Below are 12,840 nucleotides of genomic sequence, written 5' to 3'. Positions count from 1 at the left end.
ATCTTACACCGTGTGAAATATTTTTGTGGGGTTTAATTAAAAACGGTTTCGTCTCACCCGTTCCGTGTGATATCGCAGCCATAAGAGAAAGCATTATCAAAACCATAAACACTATCGACAAGTCCATGTTGATGCAAATGTGGGAAAAAGTAAACTATTGTATCGATGTCTCCCGTGTCTCCGTGATCATTCGTAGGTGTAAAAAATATTGAGTTCCTCTTTCGTTCTGGACGGGTTTCATTAACGCAAATTCAATACTTTACTTGCAATAATTTTTGTAGCTCCTCAATTACTTCTGAAGCACCCGGTACTTAAATGAGTTGTCTTCACTCATTGACTCATAAGGCACAGTCCATACCCATGAACGTAAATCCTGAGTTTTGGAGTGTGTTCCTTTTATGACGTAAGCATACAGTAAGAAGAGGTTTTCCCAAATTCTACCCCTAAGGACACAAAATGGTCGTTAACCTTATTTTTTATTGATTCGCTTACAGCCCAAACTCCTGGACCTTGAAGATAATACTTTTATTGTAAACAAAAATCGTCAACAGATGGCGCTCTATGGATTGTACATCTTGGCGGAAAGGCCGCTAGTAATAAATAACACAGAATGGACTACGTTAGAAAACCAAGCTCGTTTTATTAGAAAACATTTTTTGTACATGAAAGTATGAGTGTTGATTGTAACAGCATTAGAGATCAGATCTGTCCTTGACTATTTATCCTGAAAAGAAATCAAAATTGTTGAGAAATATTAAGCAAATTCTAAATATATCTAATTATTGCATATACTTTCTTTTCAACAAACGAAATTTTCTGAACGCCAAACAGCATATCACTATTATAGTAATCACCTGACTTACTCATGTTTTCCGACTATGACAATGTTATAAGGGGACCCAAGTCGAGGTGTTGTCCTAATGATATCATGTTTACGTGTCATTAGAAAGAAACGTTTTTAAGAGAAGAGAGAAAGGACGAATTATAAAAGAAGCAGTAGGGGATGAGAGAGTGAAGAGTGAAAGACAAAACAAGATAACAAGAGAAAGAGAGAAGGGTGGATAAATAAAGAAGCAAGAGAAGGAAATATAGAAGTGATAAAGGAAGTGAGAGTGTGAGAGGCAAAAAGAAATAAAGAGAGGAGACAGAAATAGAGAAGAGAAAGAACCCAGAGAGACAAGACTGAAATAATGAAGTAACACAGAAGAAAAACAGAAAATAATAAATAAAGAACCGAAAGAGAGAGAAGGAAGCTGGACAAAGGGACAGAGGTAAAGTAATAGAAATAACAATGCATGATAAAAAACGCAGTGAATGAATATGTGTTAGAGGAAGAAGTGGAAGGAAGGAAATTTAAAGATGATCAATAGTACAAGACATTAAAAAGAAATATGAGACATAAAACATAATGGAAAACAGAAAAACAAATTATAAAGAAGATATAGAGTAAATAGGAAGGAAGAGATACAAAGAATAAATTAATACGGAGGAAAGCTTGAAATAAAACACAAGGATAAGGACTCGAGTAACCAAGGGTACCATGTTCGATTCATGCTGCTTCGAATCCGACCTTAATCGGTACGGTCTGATCACGCAGTAGACTTAACCACGCAATCAACAGAGATCCAAGTTGCACCAAATGTGCTACTCATCTGCAGCTACGTAACCTGGGAATATTTGAACACATGCCTGTACTTACCTACATGCTTATTAGTTGTCGCTGAGGTCGCACTTCTGAAGATCCACCGTTCTTCTACCAACCCTTCTTCTCTTCCTTCTTGTGTTCGTGCTTCTCCTCCTTCTTGTGGTGGATGTGGTGGTGCTGCTCGTAGTGTTTGTGTTCATGGACGTGGTCATGGTGGTGATGGTACGGGTGCTTGTGGTAGAAGTGCTTTGGGTGGTGTTCGATGTGTTTCTTATGACTGAAAAGAAAGTAATCATATTAGTTTCAATCATTGAAATAATTCTCAAGTTACGAGAAGTTTAAAAACGTTGCAAGGGAAATTTCTCACGAAAAATACACTTCTAGCTTTGTGTGGTGCACTGAAGCCGATTTTGCACCGTCATTCCATTGTTTCCTTTCCTGTTTTGATCCCTTATCTCTTTCTATCCCTCTTATACTGCTCTCTTTCCCTTTGTTTTCTTTTTCTAATTTACCTCTCTCCTTATCTCTGTCTCTCCTCATTTCTTTTTCTCACATTTTGTCTTCCCATTCCTTTCCTCTATTTCTTTGTCTCTTACTCTGTTTTTCCTATCTTTCCTTTTTATGTATCATTCTTGTTTTCTCTTTCTTCCATCACGTTTCCCCTTCATCTTCCTCCCTCCATTTCTTTTCTCAATACTTATCTCTTCCTTCCTATTTTCTTACTTTCAATCTCCTCTCTCTCTCTCTCTTTCCCTATCTTGTTCCAATCTCTCTCTTTACTTCTCCTCTTTCTCATTGTTCCCTTCTCTCTTCTACCTCTTTCTTTGTTTCCTCATTTTCTCTCTTCTACCTCTCTTCTCGCTGTATATTTACTTAACGTTCGTTTTCAAGTTACGAACGAGCTTTACACAGAAGTGTAATGTTTCTTTGCTAAAATCAAACATAGCGTCTCGCGAACAAGCAAACGTTTAAGTATACCTGAAGCAAGAGATTCATTGGAATAATCCGCGTATTTGTTCAGAATTACTAACAAAATACCTAATTTAGAAATGTGGTTATGGTTATCGATAATCGCAACCAAACGTTTTGGGTAAAGTCAAAGAAATCAACATTTCCTATCGGCGTATAATACGAGTACGATATTGCACCCAGTACAATGAAATTCATTCTGTTACCTTAACATTTCACAACTATGTTAATGCGTAACTCGAGCTTTGAGATGGATACAAGTTTAACGCCCAAACATTTTTACAGAAATTACAAGGAACATATTGGACTATAATATAAATCGGTTTATTATTTTAGTTTTATTATTTGTTGGATCTATAATGTTTTTAATTATTTCTCCTAATATTATTAGAATTATTTTAGGATGGGATGGCCTAGGATTAGTTTCTTACTGTCTAGTAATTTATTATCAGAATGTTCGTTCCTATTCTGCTGGGATACTAACTGCTCTATCCAATCGAATTGGTGATGTATTTATTTTATTATCTATTGCTTGAATATTAAACTGTGAAACTCGAGTAGTCAAAAATTTAACTTTTCTTTATTTTAACAAAAAATTAGACGTCTTAGTCTCAAACAGGATTCCTGTGGTTCTAAAATGGTACATTATTTGTATAACATTGATATTAATGTCTAAGTTATTATTTTCTACTCACTGTTCTTCGTGGCCGGCGAAGGAAACCGCCAAGATCCCAAGAACAATGAAGCACAGCAACTAAATAAGGAAAGAAAAACAATAAAAAATATAAAATGTTTACAGGAGATACAATTGTATAGGGAGTTGTTCAATAATGAACATTACCTGTACTTTGAACAAGATGTTTTGTGACATTATTTATCGAACAACCCTCGTATCTCCCCCCTCCCCCTGTGTGTGTCTTTTTTAAAAAAATCAATTAGTAGTGATAATTTCTATGGTTCATTATGCTTTATGTCTGGTGACTGTATTTTTCTTTGTAGGTTGATTACAAGATCTATGGCAGTGTCCTGAATGGTGAGTACCAAAAGTTTTACACATAGAAATTGTTATAGAGTTACAGAACTCTACGATGATGACTTACGAAACGGCGAACAACACGTTAGTTCCTTCACATTAGTTTATACGCTTTCCCATATCCATCCTTGCTTCCAGACAACGGTACCAAACGTTACTTAATGAAAATACACTGAACCGGTTTGAAATAACATTATACAATGCGTGATACAAAGCGACAAAGCATGGATTTTGGATGGATTTTGTCTCTAGGCGACATCTCCCGGAATTTAGATAAGAGAATGAAATGAAAACGCTTGACGTTTGTTTCGGGAATTAGAAGTAGTGTTGCCCACGAGACGAGAGTTTGGCCTGTCTCGTCTCGTGGAAATGCTGTGATATGCTGTCTCGTCTCGAAAATATTCGTTTGTCTCGGGACACATGATCAATCTCGTCTCGTCTCGAATTTTTAAAAGCCTGTCCCGTCTCGTCTTGTGGGCAACACTAATTAGAAGCAAACTATTCCTTGTTCTCTTATTATTTTTTGAACCGGTGAAGCTTTGTAGTGGAAACTGCACTTCAATAATTTTTAGGTGTGAGGGGTGACCGCTCTGAAGGCAGCCAAATTTCAACCTCCCTTCCACGTAGTACTCTGGACTGCATTTTGAAAACAAGAGGGACTCTGGCTTCTTGACAGACAGCCAGTATAGTCCTCCGTGGAGCTCGTGTTGTGTTGACCTACATCTTTGTGACTGTCCCTTCGCGATTAGCCAAAACTGGCAGATAAGCGAAGTAAAACACATGAATGAATCAATCATAATTTTTAAAGGAAGATTTATAATGAATAATATGATTGAATGACATATCTATATGTATTAACTTCAAACTTTTACCCTGCCCACAATGTATGAGTGAGTAAAAATCTTGATTTCAAAATAGCAACAAGCTGTTTGTATTCTACATAACGTGCAAAATTAATTGAAGGCCAAAATAGAGAACAGCAGAAAGCAAACTGTTCGGATTTTAAACGAGAAAAAAATCATGCGTCTGCCTCACTTTTGATTTTCCAACCACACTGCTGCCATCTTGTGGCTTTGATCTACAACTACATGAAATTACTTGTAACGCCTTACCAAAGCTCTTGCGTAGGAAGCCATTGTGAGTTAAGCTGCGTGGTTCTTGGGAATCCTCTGCAGTTAGTGAAGACTCAGAACCAACTCTCAGCTTATATACCACTCAGAGATCATGATAATGAACGCAACAATGGAGTGGAACTGGCAAAAATTCCGTTCTGCCGATTGTTAGTGAGTGGACACAGTTCGCGAACCTCGAACGTGGGTGATTTCGATGATATACTAGATATTCAGTCGACTGAATTCTCACTCTTTGTTTCACACCTTATCACGTAAGGCACGGGTTGTTACGATTACGTTTGATTTGGCTCTGACGGGTAATAAATAATTTTCAGTATCGGATCGGTGTTAAGGAGAACTTTCGGGTTTTAGCACACACATGAACACACACAATCGCGTGGGACTTTCTAACGTATCTTCCGCATACATGGTTCAGTTTCAGTGTGCTGGGACGCCCTTCCGCGAATGTAATTTTTACTTTATCATAAGAATTGTAAGAAAACGGCAGAGCTGTGTTTACGATACGGAACGAGAGAGTCGCTCTTATTGGCTCTCAGCCTCAGCGCTTCAGGGGCGGGGCCATTGGGAGACTAGGCTAGTCACAAGAATTGAGGAAATGTCTACAGTGCAATGGAATTTACGAGATAATTCCTCCAAAATTAGCTGTTCTAATACATTTTCAAGTATAGGAGATTACTGAAATAGTACTCCATGTTCAATAAGCCTCAATATCAAAGTTAGGTAGGTAAAAATAAAGTTTCTCGTACACATTTCACCGTGCCGAGCTATCACCTTCTCAAACTGGAAAAAGCCGAATGACTTCTTCTTGTCACGTGAGCGACGTCATCATCTGTAGGCGAGACAGCCGCCATGTTTCATTTATTTGGTGGAAGTAATGTTTGACCTTTTTAGGGAATATGGAATTGCAATGCAATTTTAAGAACTGCAACGAAGTTTAAGTGAAGTGTGAACGTACAAGAAATATGATCTATAAGTGTTGAGTACCCCAGTGTAGAGGAAATTATGATGAGAACAGTAAAACTAATGTATTTAGATTTCCTCAAGATGTTACTAAAGAAGAGAAATGAATTAGGGCAATTCCACGTAATGTTATCCCTACGATCAACTCCAGGGTAAGTAACATAGATTTTATACTTATCAATAAACTTGAGAAATAGCTTAGTTCACAATGTAAAGATTTAATGTGCACGAAATAGGCATCTTACAAACTTTTACATTTGCTCAAGTTTTACTTGTTTCTTGCAATCATTTTTGATCACCAGTATCGAATTGGTAAATCTAACCAGTTATTTAGAAATGCCAAATAATTTAACTTGAATTACCAAACTTGGTTAACGTTACATAGTTGTTTATCGTTGCAAAATGAATTGTAAAACTTTATAAAATATTGTCACCTCTACCAAAGCAGTCTAGTGCTTCGATAACATGTTCATTATCGAGACTTCCATATAATTTATACAAATATTCAATTTCAAAGTATGCTCAAGGAGAGAAAACTATAGAACTGAGCAAGATTGACAAATGTGAATATTTATATTCTTATTTTTAGCTCGCTTTTCTGCCTCTTAGGTTAATCGGAGATAATGGAAGACAGGTTGGTGTTTATGTTATGCATTGAAATACAAATACACTGTGCAACAACAAGAACTTTGATGGAATATTTCCTTATATAATTATACAAGAATATAATGTTTATGTTTCAAATAAAAGTTTTCACACAAAAGGCATACATTTTAACCGAGTTATGTGAATAAGCAAACATAGTCATTTTCTTTACCTTGGGTTTTCTTGAGTGTATTTAATAAAATTCTGTACAAGTAAAACTTGAGCAAATCTAAAAGTTTATAAGATGCCTATTTCGTGCACATTAAATCTTTGCATGTGTATAAATTATTTTGGCTCTACCAAGTTTCACGTGACATTTTTTTTGGTATTCCTAAACAAAATGGTTGAGAAATTTTCACTGATGTTTGGTTATTGGAAACAAACAAATCGCCAAACTGCTCTACGCCAAACTGTCAACCTAACCTTTTTCTTTAGTCTAAGCAAATATTTTTTTCCGCGCACCAATTGTAACCTAAAATCATAAACCGTTTTGTAAAAAGTATTGGTTAATTTTTTAAAAAAATAAAGTATAGCTACTAGTATTAAGACTTGCTGATGTCATGTTTGATTTTTGTTATTTAGCGTAGCTTCTCTACCAATTTTGGCTAATCGCGACGATGAGGACGAATGACGATATGATAAAATTGATGAAGGAGCACTCACAAATATCACCGGCTCTGATATCAGGTGACCTACAGGAGAGAATATTATTTTCCTTTCAACAAAAGTATTACATGTATACTTGAGGACAGGTTAAGTAACTAAATACTGTAGATGTCCATTGTTACCAGGTAACCAAGAAAGTTCATGCGGTTTTAGTACAAAGAAGAAAAGGTCCAAAACAAATGTGTTTACCTTATATTTATTCTGCAAAATATCCACCATCCGCTTCTACAACCTTCTCCCATCTTTGTACAAGCCTGTAGATGCCATGTTTGAAAAAGTCTTTGTGTAGGGCCGCAAAAAACTGCACCACCGCGTTTTCAACCTCCTCGCGAGTTTGGAAATGTCGATTGCGCATATGGTTGTCCATAGACAAAAAAAGATGGTAGTCTGATGGAGCGATGTTGGGTGAATATGCTGGATGTTGCGAAAGTTGCAGCCGAGAGAAGAAATCACCTCCAGGGTCATCTTTGCTGTATGCGGTTTAGCGTTGTCTTGGTGGAAAAGAACACGCTTCCTATTCACTAATGCAGGTTGTTTTTTGCAAGCTGTTCGGTCACTCTTTGCAATTGCGCGGAGTACACCTCTTTGTTGATGGTTTTACCACTTTCCAAGAACTCATAATGCACAATCCCAGCCGTAGTCCACCAGACACACAGCATCACCTTCCGCTGATGAAGAGCAGGTTTTGCAGTTAAAGGTATGGTGTCATTTGACGATAGCCAATGCGGTCAAAATGCGGTCCAAAATTGGACAGTTGTTGTTCCTATTGAGCAAGGAAGCGCAAATGTTCAGTCGTTGGAGACGGTTCGCAGCAGTCAGCTCGTGCGGGACCCACTTACTCAGTTTCCATGATTTGCCAAGCTCATGCAAGTGCACACGAATTGTTTCAGCACTTACCGCAAATCGTTGAGCGAGTTCTTGACACGTTTGATGTGAATCCTCTTCAATTGCTGCCTTCAGTTGGTCCACCTCGAGAGATTTCGGTCTGCCCGATCGAGGTTTGTCTGCCAGTGTCTCATCGCCACTCGAGAAGGTCTGAAACAACTTTTGCGCTTTCCGTTCACTAATTGTACCTTCTCCAAACGCTGCACATATTTTTCTTGTTGCTTCCGCTCCTTTTGTGCCCAACTTGTACTCATACAGTAAACACGCCCTGATTACTGCATTCGACACAGCCATGGTTCACTGCGAATACTTGCTCCCGAACTATCGACTGCGACTTGTTATCTACGTTAGCCGACGTGCTAGGGAATGAGCTTTCCGCCAATCACACATCCATGTCCCCTGGCGACTGAACTGCGTACTACCCCACGAAAACTCCGGGCAGTTGTAAAAACCGCATGAACTTTCTTGGTTACCTGGTAATAAATTGGAAGAGCTTTCCTAGTTTGTTCACTCTAGTTTGTTCTCATCCCCGTCTGTGATCTTTTTACTGCCAATTCCTGGCATTGTAAACCCCACGTCATGATTTTGCTGAAAATGATCATGGTAACCACACACTTGTATTTCTAGATTTCAAAGACGGTTACAATTTTTGCAAGATTTCAATTCTCTTATAACTTAAGTTCTGCTTGTATAAAGCAAGTACCTAATAGTCCACTTCATTCTAAAGACCCCACTTTACCTTCATGTTCCCAGTTATAATGACATTTTTCCTTATGCTATTTCCAGGTGTGTCAAGCACATTTCAATACTGGGGGCATTGAATGGGAGACTGTGCACTTGGATAACCGTAAAGGAAAAGTCTTCAGAGTTGCTTTGGCAAGGCCTCGGATCCGTCCAGGTGCAATCCAATCTATTTTCTCTGGATGTCCATCATACCTGTCTTCTGGAACGCAAATGAAGAGGTGCGAGAATGTCCAGAAAATAAGAAAGAGAAGAGGGAGGCAGAAGCTTTAAGAAGAGCAATTGCAGACAGAATAGGGACAAAGAGTATGACGCAACTCCAACATTTTCTATCTTAAGTGAACTGAAGGGTCGGATCAACAAAATCTATCTTTCTTCACAGTGGGATATTTTGCAAGAGGAAAGTTGCATGATTTTCTTATCCCTCAACCTCTCTGAAAAACCTCATGCAGTTAAATATGTTGTTGTAAATTACTCACTCTCTTTGTCAATGTTTTATCGTGGAGTTGCAATTAATGCAAAGAGATTTTCACGTAAGGTTTTAACTATACACATGTTATTGAAGATACAATATACTTCCTGGAAATGTTCGACAGTGTAGAATCAGCATGTAATATCAGTGATGTTTTGGAAACCATTGAAAGCCTTCTGGATGATGTGAAATACACTGTGCATGAAATCAGAGTGTCAGTGCTTCATTTTATAAAATCACAAATACGATTGTGAAATGTACGTAAGGAACGACTGAGATAATGATTCTGAGATTATTGTTTTCTCATTTTTGAATTGACAGTGCATATAGGTTCATCCGTGATTCAGGATATTTTTGAAGTTTGAAGAAATTATGTTCAGATATCCGTGCAAGTCCAATTGGAGAGCAAAGTGAAGGTAATTTTCTGATGCACATGCAAGGAAAGTGGTTCACCTTAAATACCATGAGTTGTACTGCTCATTGATAATGGATGACATCCATATAAAATCCTACATCGATTACAAGGGAGGTACAATTGTTGCATTGCTTAAGATAGATGTGAAGTTGCAAAAAGTGCTCATGTATATATATGATTAACAGTGTGCTCTCTTAAGTACAAGGAATTTGTGAAAACTGCAACTGCCCAGTCATTGCATTGTGTAATTAAGAATGTCATATTTGGCCTCGAAAAGTTAGGAATTAAGATTATATGTGTTGTTTCAGATAACAAAATGATAAATAGGAAATGTTTAATGTTGGCCATAGGCAGAACTTTGAGTATATTCACTCAACTGATAAGAAGAGGCATTTGTTTAATCTTGTGGACACTGTGCACTTATTTAAGTGTATTAGAAACAACTGGGTCAATTAGAAAAAATGAAAATGTGAGTGTTGTTTACCCAGATTTTGAAAACCTGTGTGATTGTCACTCTTTAGTATGGAAAGTGATATCATCCTAAAATATGCTTATAAATTATCATTAAAATCTCTGTGGCCAACTTCCCTAGAAAGACAAAATATGCAACTAGTTGTTCAAGTTTTCAACCATATGGTCATTGAAAGTTTAAAGCAACAAGGGCCAAAACACAATTTGCCGAACTATGAAGACACTGCAGAGTTCATTAACATTTTTTAAACTGGTGGGAAGTAGTCAACGTCGAGTCTCCATGGAAAGGTGCAAGGTTAAGAAATATTTTACAGTATCCTCTGACAAACGAATCCTCAGATGAGACACTCTTGTACCTACGTAAATTCCTTGATTTGTTGGTCTAGTCAGGAAAACTCACCAGAGATATTTCCAGTGCCCTGAAAATAGCCACACATGATCTAATTGAAATAACCAGATATTGTACAGAAGAGTTAGGACTGCAATACCTTTTGCCAGGAAAATTTCAATCAGACACACTTGAAGCAAGATTTGGCCAATACCGACAGTTTGGTGGTGCGCAGTACAACGTATATATCCATCATATTTTTGAGACGGAACAAAAACTGCGTCTTGTCAGCAGAATGAAGTTGAAACTGAAGTCACTAAAATATGGTGACATCTTTGCAAATCAAATTGACGAGTATGGTACATCTGAATTTTCCCTGGCAGTTACAGACTTGGCTATGTTTCAGAGTTCGAAAATTCGTGCCGCGGATATTGTGGAAGCGAAGAGAGATCTTCCTATTTTGATGTACCTAGTAGGCTATTGCTCTTACATTACAAGAAAAATATTGACGTGCGATGACTGTAGCAACATTCTAGTTTTGGACAAGATTATGCAAGATATTCCAAATGATTAATTTGATTTTACAAAAAGTTCTGATAGAGGTGGATTGTTGTGTCCTTCAGAGGTGGTTGTGGATATTGTGCTGATCAATTATGTTGTTGTCAAAAACTGATAAGCCGTGAATATGAAGTGGAATTCTTGAAAACAGCAAACCAAGGAGAAGTGGCATTCAATTTCAATCTTGTCAAGTTCAAAGAAGATGAAGATAAAGACGTTGGTGAGCTGCAATAATGGACATGAATGCGAAAACGTTTTGAGAATAATTTTGTGGTCCTCAGCAAATGCTTTGTTAAATAATTATTGTATAAGAGTAAATAACTTTGTTGAAGGCCGACACAAAAGAAGAAAACTCTTCACACTCTAAACTTTTCTGCTGTTTGCATTATTCAATTGTCGAAAAAAGTGCTATCGGAAAGAAAATTAAATGATAATAATATTGAAAGTGCTAGCGATGTGTCTAAGAGTTGGTTAGGCAACTTGATCAAGTTCCTGTCAACGTAATAGGCGGTGATTAACTTATTCTATTTGTTTTATACTTTTCTTACAAAAACTGTAACGAGTTTTATGTAAAACGTAAAAATATTGCGGATAATATTTCATAAATATGTACATGCATTTTTTAAAAAAAAATTCAACCAGGAAGTTTATAACGATTTTCAACATGAATTTGGGTTATAATAGGGATTTTTTGTGGTGGCTATAGTGGCTTCTTGAACGAAAATGTTGGTGTAAATATTCGATTTTTTTCTTCTATCACTTCTAACTATATTTACGTGAGAGTAAATCTTAAAATGTGACTTCCTCTGAGATTCCAGTAATTCAAAAACAGAAACAAACGAACTTAAATTCTCTTCGATGAAATATTGTCTTCCTTTTAGAGCGTTAAGATGACCGCCTCCAGATGATGGATGACGTCAGGACTGAGCGCTGCGGCCTGAGCTTCTAAGATGGTCTTGGCCGAGTCCCGTTACGGATTGGATGACGCCTATGGTCTCGGATTCGAGTCTCGGCCTGGGCATAAGTTCTCTTTGTGAGCCTTCATCAATTTACTCATAACAACATTCATTCACATCTCCGCGATTAGCCAAGAGAGGCACAAAAGCGAAATAGAAAGAAACCAAATCAGTAAATCAATCCTATCAAGTTTCCATACTTTGTCGAGAGATGGACTTAAAAAGCAACTTATTTTTAAACGTATATTGATTAAATTATCGCCATGAAAACCGAGCCAAAATTTTCAATTACTTGCATTATTTTTCGTCTAAATAATTGCACGTAAAACAATAATATTTCTCTTGGCGTTTTCTACAATAGCTTTATTGTTTTCAATCTGCCTTAGAATACTATATGTGACCAGTAAATAAATTGCAACTGCAATACAATGGTTTAATCTGTTATACCTAGATAATAATATTCTTATCCCAATTATATTGGATCTATTTTCCACTAATTGTTCCCACAATTCCCAACCGAATATAACGAACTTGAAATACTGATTCCTGAATTCTGAATATTTTAGAAATCCTAAACTAGACTAAGGTGCTGGAGCGGTGGAATTGTTAACTTTCACATTTTACACATTCCAGACTGAACAACAAAGTTTGAAATTTAGTCTTCTTTGTATCTGAAGTGTTGTAGCCAAGCCTTGACATATTAATGAACGAGTAATAGCCTTGAAGAAAGTTTAGACATCTGGAACCGAAAATACTTCAAAATATCATTATCCTGTGTCGGAATGTGTTGTCCAGAACTTTGCTGTCTTGGTGACCAAATGCGTTGAGTTGTAGATCTCACCACCGAAGTTCCTGGGTTCGATTTGATTTATTTTATTTCCCTTTTCTGCTACTTGTGGCTAATCACGAAAATAAGGATGGGTTATAATTTGATGAAATTAAGGAAAGTACTCACAAAGAACA

At 37.0% G+C, this 12,840-nt stretch overlaps 1 long non-coding RNA gene and 1 pseudogene across 1 annotated transcript; both read right to left on the bottom strand.

Moving 5' to 3' along the window:
* Positions 1 to 616: 616 nt before the first annotated feature.
* Positions 617 to 4,821, bottom strand: LOC145988300 (uncharacterized). The gene is made up of 4 exons (XR_014441731.1): positions 4,760 to 4,821; positions 3,310 to 3,368; positions 1,700 to 1,922; positions 617 to 724 (listed from the first exon to the last, which is right to left on the bottom strand). It is a non-coding gene; the product is annotated as an uncharacterized LOC145988300 (long non-coding RNA).
* Positions 4,822 to 7,756: 2,935 nt separating this feature from the next.
* Positions 7,757 to 8,230, bottom strand: LOC145987981 (histone-lysine N-methyltransferase SETMAR pseudogene; annotated as a pseudogene).
* Positions 8,231 to 12,840: the final 4,610 nt, after the last annotated feature.

This window comes from Lepisma saccharinum, chromosome 5 (assembly GCF_977018435.1).
Source record: "Lepisma saccharinum chromosome 5, izLepSacc3.1, whole genome shotgun sequence".
Lineage (NCBI taxonomy): Eukaryota > Metazoa > Arthropoda > Insecta > Zygentoma > Lepismatidae > Lepisma > Lepisma saccharinum.
The sequence above is the reverse complement of the archived record's forward strand: the minus strand, read 5'-3'. Positions and strand labels throughout refer to the sequence as shown.